This window comes from Eutrigla gurnardus, assembly GCF_963514095.1.
Source record: "Eutrigla gurnardus genome assembly, chromosome: 19".
In the NCBI taxonomy this organism is placed as follows: domain Eukaryota; kingdom Metazoa; phylum Chordata; class Actinopteri; order Perciformes; family Triglidae; genus Eutrigla; species Eutrigla gurnardus.
Window position 1 is genome coordinate 17,361,041 of NC_139930.1, and position 8,991 is coordinate 17,370,031.

Consider the following 8,991-nt stretch of genomic DNA (forward strand, 5'->3'; position numbering starts at 1 on the left):
TAACAGTGCATCAGTGGTTGATGTTGCTAATGCTAACGCGCTAACCCGTTACGTCAGCACGTTAGCATTGCCATTGTGAGCATGTTAGCACGCCGATGTTAGCATTTAGCTGCTCTGTGGCAGATTCGTGGGAAGTGGGCGGAGATTGGTGGCTACTAGCATCATATTTTGTTTCCCAGGAGGGGAAAAAATCGTATTAAAATATAAAAAATGTATGTTTTTTGTAATTCGTTGGGTATATAGTTAATTTTGTGCATGGTTTTTATTTCAGCTCCACTTAAAGTTGCTGCTCATTTGTTAATTCACCAATTCAAGATTTATTTATTTTTCAATTTACAGTAAATTCAGCCCCTTCATGCAACACACACATTTTAATTAGAAAAAACAATATTTAGACTACTAGTTGGTCATAAACATGTACTTATACACCTTGACACACAAAGTATGTGCATTGTCAGAATAATCTGAGTCATTTTAAATCAGAAACATTTGGCTCAAAGCCTGAAATGTAACCTCCACAGAGCGGTTAGCGGTTAATTTATCCGTTAATTTCCACACTGTAGCTACTTATACACTTCTTATACGGGGGTAATGTCTACAAGCCCGGGCTGCGGTTCAACGAGGACCAGCGCCTTCAGTACATGCGAACCAAAATTAGCCAACAGTTCTCAGAACTGTCACGGTGTTGCTCCACATTGTGATACTCTTTAGTGTTTGCACAGCGTTATATCATTGTTTGCTCAAACAGCCGCCTCACATTTACACAAGCCCGACTCTCTCCTGCTGATGCAACGGCACTGAAGACGAGTCCGACGTTCCCGCCGTCTGCTTTCTAGACGCTTTAATTACACTTCATCAGGTTGTGTGTGTGTGTTGTTCTCCCCCCCCCCCAACATGTTAGCATGCAGAGAGAAGGGTGTGTAACACAAACCCTGAATACAACACTGTACTTAACTTCACAGGGGTCAAATAGGAGCCATATATATTTATATATGTATGTATGTTTATACATATATATATATAAAGAAACGTGAATTCCATATGTGCCAGTTGAGCAAAGGTTACTCTGTTGCCTAAGAAAAAAAAACCTTGTTTGCATTAGTCACGCCATGCAAGCCTCGCTGAAACACGCCGGGCTGCCATTAATCATGCTTTTTCAAGGAAACTTCTTCCCGAGAGTCCGTGCTATATTTGAATTGGCTCCACTCTCAGGTGCAGAGTCCCCTGGCTCTGTGTGAACATGTATCTAAATCATCTGCTCGCTGCCCCGTCGCTGCGCCCCCCTGCTGCCCCACACACACACACACACACACACACACACACACACACACACACACACTACTTTCCACTCCTATGTTTACCGCGTGTAATTGAAAACGAGCTAATTTCACGCTCAGTGTGATTATTCTGTACGCTGAGTGAGTCCCTCACACATGTGCTGTAAATTGAAGATGACTGTGTGGCATAAAGAACATGCTTTAATATTTTGTATTTTATATTTTTGTGACTGTAGGGTGTTCTTATTCATCCCTAAGTATAGAAAAAGTAATATTCTGAGAGTTCAGATGCTAAAGAAAAGCACATAAACAATAATTGACTCCAACTGAGCAGCAAAGAAACACTGCATGCTTTGCCTGCGGGGGGTCCGCTCAAAGCAAACTTGAAACAGCACACACACACACACACACACACACACACACACACACACACACACACACACAGAACACTATAACCAATAACAATGTGCAGCACTGTAGCGGTCCAACAAGACTAACGGGGGGCGAGTTGTGGGCAGAATGGATCAAATGGAAATTAACTGTTAACTCGCACAGCTTTGTTTTAATATTCAAGTCGCATGGAAAGTCAAATCATATCCATCATACTGTGTGGTTATGTATGTATGTATAATAAGTAGGAATTATCCTCAGGGGACCAAGAATGTCTGCAGGAACATTTCGTGGCAATCAGTCCGATAGTCGTTGAGCCATTTCAGTCTGAATCTCATCTATAGTCACACCAGACGGGATCATATGAATTGATTAATGGTGAAAACATGCAACATCCCCTGGAAGTGATGCAAAGCTTCTTATGTGCTATGATGCTGTAGTGTCACACACACACACACACACACAAACACACACACACAAACACAAGGGATTTTGATAAATGACATCCCATTATAATCATTAATCGTTGTGATCGTCTCCTGACATCTGTGGGCTTCAACAGCGGCCATCCGGCTAGTCGTCCAAATGAAAGTGTGGAAAACGAGAGAGGGTCAGTGACCTGCATGTACATGTATGTGGGGGGGGGGAGGGGGGTTTATGACCTATCAAGATGGTGAGTGATCTCCTCTAATGGGTCCCTATTTCATAAAGAGCTCATTTAGTTAATCACTTCGGATTTGATCAAATTTATAGAGTTGATGCTATTGTCCATTTCAGGAAAAAGCAGAGCAATTACATGAAAAAGCCCCCGAGGCCAAGATGTCAGCCCTCCAATTAAAAAAGCCCAGAAAGCCGAGCCGACAGTCAGGTGAATTATTTTAAAGATAGTTTTGTCCCCGTATGTATTTGTCCTCTCCTTATCGCTCCGTATCCCCCGGGATGAAGCGATCTTGTAATCCTTCCGCATCGCGGCGTACGTCCGGGCTTTACATCGCGAGCATTAAGAGAAAAAAACAAAACACATTTCATTAGATCGCTGCAGCTGTACGTCGAGTTGGACCTGAGCCTAAGAGGATTGTGGCCGTGTTTATAGCATACATGTTAGAGCACACATATGACCGGGTCAAGCTGCTTCATGGCAGTCCTACATCGCCGCAGAGATCGCAACCCCAATTTCTTTACCTCATCAAGTCGCCATCTGGACTTTCTGGGCATTTTGGGTCCAAAGCTCCTTATGGGAAAATACTAATAAATTCCATCAGCCTATACGTCCGTGGATGTATAGTACATCTATGTGGGGGTAATCCTGATTAAAGAGCTTGTTTGGTGACCAAAAGACAAGTTGTACTTTGCTGCACTGCATTTTTTAAATTCACGTGAAGCCTAAAAGAAACAATCTCCACTTTTACATCAATTACTTCCTTTATGGGAAAGGTTGACATTTTGGGAAATGTAGCTTGCCTTCTTGCAGAGAGTTAGAGGAGAAGATCGATACCACTCTCCTTAGCTTAGCTTAGCATAAAACATGGAAACAGAGGGAAACTGCTAGCCTCGCTCCTTCAATGGTAAAAAAAAGAAATAGCCAAATAACGTGCTGGACCATTTCCAGTCACTAAAACCACCATTTATCATTTTAACACATGATTAAACAAACAAGATATAAGTTGTTAATTAGTGAGATTTAGAGGTAGTTTTTATTTTTACATATGGCTTTACACTATTCCCTTTAAATTGCATTGCATGCATTTGTGTCCATACGTTTGTTTTGAATGTATGTTGTGTGGAAAACGTTTCGGATCGGCTCTGAAAACCCTTTTACGGTAAACGTCGTACCTTTCTTCCCTCTCATTTCCTCCCATGGCTTCAGCTCTGAACTGTGACATAACATCCCGGCTCAGAACGGGAGCGCATGGTGGGCTCGGTGACGGGATTACGGCTCATTCTTCAGAGCGCTCGGTTTATTTTAGGGTCCGACTGGATAGAACGGGATTAGCATCACAATGAATCCATTGGCATCCAAACCCAGAGGTCAGCTCCTCCGTGGCCTTTGACATTTGAAATGTTAATAAATCCCCCATCTGTGTTGTGATAGCTAAACATAGATTTGATCAGCTGTCGTTCCGGTGAGGTGTCCCGTTTTTTTGATAAGTGCCGTGCTGTTTTACAGACTCTGTCCTGGCGTTACATTAGTTCTGCAGGTTCTTTAGAGGAACAGTTGCTATTGCAGTCTGTATCCACTGATCTCTGCATCCGATAGAGCTCATGTTCCCCGCTCAGAATGTTACGCAGGTAGCTGCAGCAGAATGCGAGATTAGCTTGTATGTCAGAATGCTTTCTGGTCTGTTGGACTCTAAATGGACCTGTCAATCAGCAGGTAAGCCCCGCCCCCTAAAGCATCCCCTGCTTTCTGGTCTGGTGGACTCTAAATGGACCATAATGTACTAAATGAACATCATGCTGGATTGACGAAGACTTGAAACTAGAGATTAGTGTTGTCACGATACCAACATTTTGGTACCGGTACCGGTACCAACATGTGTTTCGGTACTTTTTGGTACTTTTCGATACTTTTTCAAATAAAAAGTGAACGCAAAAAATGTCATTACTGACTTTATTTTAATAGAAAATCTTAGAACAGTAACATATTAATCAGCAAATAATATAAAATACCACAAAGACAAGCTTTTCTAATGCACACAATTTTAAAAATGTTAAAATATAAATACAATAATATAATATAAAATATAATAATATAAATAAATCAGCTCTTTTTTTTTTCTTCCAGAGCTACTTTTGTTAAGAGTGAAGGGCGGTGGCGCTTGCTTTTAGCACTGAATGTGTCTTTTCTTCCTGAGTAAATGACCTGTCGTTCCCTGAGCTCAGTGTGCAGGTCTGGGTGCTTGTCCTTTAAGTGTTTGGCTAGTCGGAGGTGTTTCCGCCGTTAGCCATGCATGTTTTAAACACCGTTTACACAGTGGTGCTTCGGCGTTAACTGCCTCGCTTTGCGCATTTGTTTTTAGCTAAAGTACGGCGATATCGCACTTCGCGGCGCTGGTTTGTCCGCAAGTTGCGGCGTGGTGACGGTGGCAGCAGCCATTCTCCTCTCCGTGCTTCGCTCTCTTGCGCGCGCTCTCGCGCTCTCTCGCTCTCGCGCTCTCTCGCTCTCACGCTCTCTCCAAGCTTTCCTCCTGCTCCGTTTGTTGTTCCAGTCTAACTTGCTAGCGGTTTCCTCCGGCTTGCCTTTTATCTCCCCAAGCTGCGGCTCGCTCCTCGTCCTCTCAGCTGTAGTTACAACGCGGTGACGTCACGTGGCGAGTTCGCCGCGCTGTTGCGGGCACTGCCGGCGGTGCTGCAAGTACCGGTCCCGTCCAAATGCAATATGGTACCGTTTTAAATGCCTCAGTACCCCGGTACCAAATTAGTACCGGTATACCGTGCAACCCTACTAGAGATTGAGACCATAAACTAATGTTCATTTTCTCATAGACTTCCAATCGGACGTCTTTCTGCAACCGGGGGAGTCGCCCCCTGATGGCCAGATGAGAGAATGCAAGTTGAAGGCACTTCAGTGTTTGGCTTCACTTCTCAGAACTGGAGGTTGCCACCTGGGACAGAGGTACTCACACACTCACTGATTGCGTGATCCCCCCGATGTAGATAATAATAATGCATTTAAGTTGAAAACATATAACAGGTCCTGGAGTTTTGATTGACTCATACTTCAGTAAACAGAGTTGCAGTAATCCAGACGAGAGGTTATAAAAGCATGAAATAATCTGTTTAAAAATGATGTCACTTTAAGGGGTCAAAGGTCAGTAGGGGCTGACAGTGGAAAGAATCTTTGGCCTGATGGTGTGGAAAAACTGATTTCTATTTTTGTTAAACAAGCGGATACAGAATCTAGAGGATTTCATCACAATTTAAAGAACAAAAGCACCAAATACCAGCGCAGACAATATGCAGAGATGGGAGACTGAAGGCTAATAGTCGACACCATCCGACCATGTTCACATATTTCCTCTTTGAAACTGCACCAAACCACAGTTTCTCTAATGCCGGCCTCCGAGGAGCAGTTTGTGGCTTGCTGTCGAAAGTTTCCATTGCGTTGCCTGAACGGGTCACGAGCTCGAAGCCTGAGAAGTTTGCTCACCTCGGTGGGAAACGTCGCTGTCAGATTTACCTTGTTTTTAGGAGATAAACTCAAAATATGTGAGTAAAAAAGGACATAAATGTCACAGAATAAAGATTAAATCTACAGTATTTGCAGTGGTGAAAGTCACATTTACTCACGTACACTTTCACTTTTCATTTCCTTTTTTTTAGATTGTTTTTGCTACTTTATATTTCTCACCTTTTTACTACTCAAATACATTTGTCTGAGCACTTTTATGGCTTAAAGTTGACACAGATTAATGATACAAAACATTAACAAATAATGATTTACCATTATGGATAAAGATAAGAATTTATTGATTTATTGAAACTTGATTAAGTTTGCAATCTAAATCTACAAACCCAGCTGTAGAGCAATAAAAACATTACTGCATCACTAATTATGATCTAATCTTATAATATTATTCTGAAACTGGCCATTCTGCTTAAAGGATACTTTTGTACTTTACATATACTTTTGTTTTTTAGATTATAATATATATATATATTATACTTTTTTTAAATGCAGGACTCTAAAGTCAGTCTTTTTTTGGAGGCAGCGGAGATTCTGTTGTTGTTGCCCTTCGTGTTTTGACCCGACAGACTAGTTTAATAAATGAAACCCTTAATGGAATCACAGTTTATGATCCGGCCCTCTCTCAGCGCTTCCATCCGCACACTTCTGCTAATCAGAGCTGATGTCATCGCGGCATCGGCGGACCCCGCCTCTTCAATTACCCAGAGGCCCATATCACACATTAGCAATTAGATAATCGCCCCGAGCTTGATCTGGGAACCTCGTCCGGAGGCAGATTTACCGTCCACTTACCGTCCACGCGCCGCAAAACTCAAGTATTTTCACAACGTCGAATATGAGTGATGACTAGATATGCAGCAAAGTTCATAAATCATTCGTTCCCCATAGTTATGGGCTGAACAGGAAGTATAATGGAGTCCTGCTGTGAGCAGCGGGCTACATTTTTGTCAAATTAGCACCATTCAAATATGTTGAATTACCGGTGGCAACGCTCCATTATTTACAAAGTCCAGAAATGTCCAGAAAACAAAAGCCCAACGTTCTGAGAAAACACACACACAGCTAATTATTATGCAAAATGACATCGCAGACACCATATGTTTTGTGACAACCTGACCCGAACCAACCCGACCAACGAGGCAGAGTGGTGGATCACGTCTGAAAAAAGACACCAGGATGGTCCGATGATGTCATTCTGCCTCATAACTAGCCATGTTGGTTGCGTATATATGGGTTTTTTTTGGAAAACAATGGGTGTTTTTTTGCTTTCGGGGTTAATTTGTCGGGACAAATAAAGAAATCGGGGGTTTTCCTAATAATGGGCCGTCGGAAAGACAACGGACATTTCCCTGAATTAGCTGTTATCCGTTAACAACGTGACCATGGATGTAAAGACAACCATCACTGGATTACTTTGATGGCGAAGAACATTTTTAAAAGCACGACGATTCAGATGACGCAACTTCTGAAGTTAAAATTAAAAAATGTAAATGTATGGATGTTTATTGACATCTGCAATCAAGGTTTTAAATCACCTTAATTGCCTCCCAAAGCTTCCTGAGAGCAAGTAATGAGTTAATTGAATTGAAGAGATTATCTGGTTCTCCGAGGCTGCTCAGGTTCAAGGACCTGCAGTCACCTCCGTCGGCAGTTAGCATGATCAGAACACACGATATCTGCATCTCAGACGCCACACATTGCTCCGGCGAGAGCCGCTTAGTCAGGAGAATGGCCCCGGGTTATTGATTAACCAATGGCAGTATTTACAGTGTGCACACTTCTGCAGGGCGGCTTCAGGCCATGTGACTTCTGAAAGTCGTCTTACTCCACCTGAGACGTTGTTCCTGGCCTGATCTGCTCTCCTTCCTCTCCTAAAGAGTCACACGGCTGCACAGCTGGAGGCGTCCCAGTGTCGAGCACATGTTGGTCACAGATGTCATTCCCACTGGTGTGTTCACTGTAATTCCCCGGTTTCCTTGAATGCAACTTGGCTCCATTCCAGGAGGCAAATATGTGTCTGAGTCCGTGTTTCAGCCTTCAGGCGGTTCCTGTCTCGTTACTAGTCAGAGGTAGCCGAGTAACTCGGTGAACCTGCTTCCTGGAACCCATCAATTTGCCAAAAAGAAACAGATTTGATTTGTATCTCATGTCAAAGATAAACAGTGGAACTTTTCTGAACGGCATGAAAGCGTTCTTTCAGAACGTCCACTCTTGGGTGGAGAATGTAAGGGAGATAAATACTGCTGAAACGCGTCTTATATAAAGTGAATAACGAGCTTGTCTGGAGAGACGATCGACGGACTTCGACCCCCAATTACTTCCCTGAGATCTCGTTCTGAGAGGAGCTCATCAATGCTTCAGATACAGCTGTTAAATATTAACAGGCTGCTGTACAATCAGGTTTGTGTGTGTGTGTGTGTGTGTGTGTGTTTTAAAGATAAGCCGTCTGAACCCGTTGCCTTATCTTTAAACCTCATCCTTTAGGGCTCTGTAACCGGTGCGACTACATTACAGCGTCTGCCCTGAAAGAGGAACAACTCTGCTTCTTAAAGGACCAGAAAAGTCAAACATGCATTTATCATAAGAGGAATTCTTAGTTTGGGCGACTTGCTTTGGCTGACTGACGGGAAAAATAGCAATATTTCACTGTAATGGCTTCAAGCAAAGCTTCTTCTTCACGTATGATTTACCTCATAATAATCTGGACCCACTGGATCACCCAGATTCCCATGATTACGAGCATTCAATCACAGTTACAGCAGCTATAAAATCTCCACCTATAGTCTCTTAAAGCTAACGTAGCACAGGAACACAAAGTTTTGCAAACATCAAAACGATATGAACAAAGAAAGCAACAGATCAACCCATGACCGTGTCCGATTGAAAGGTTTATAAACAAAAACAACTTTCGGAGTTATAGAAAAGTCGGGTTTCTACGACTTTGGTTTACGTTTTGACTGGAAGTCAGGAGGTTTTGGAGGGAAACCTTGATGGACGTTCGGTTCAGACGTAGGCCGGATGTCGACAGACGTTGGCCGGATGTCGGCTCCTTTTATGTCATATTTGTGTGTCCACACAATTCGGCAGAAAACCAGAGCAGATGTGGTTTTACTGGTCAAAGTTCCTCTCATCTCT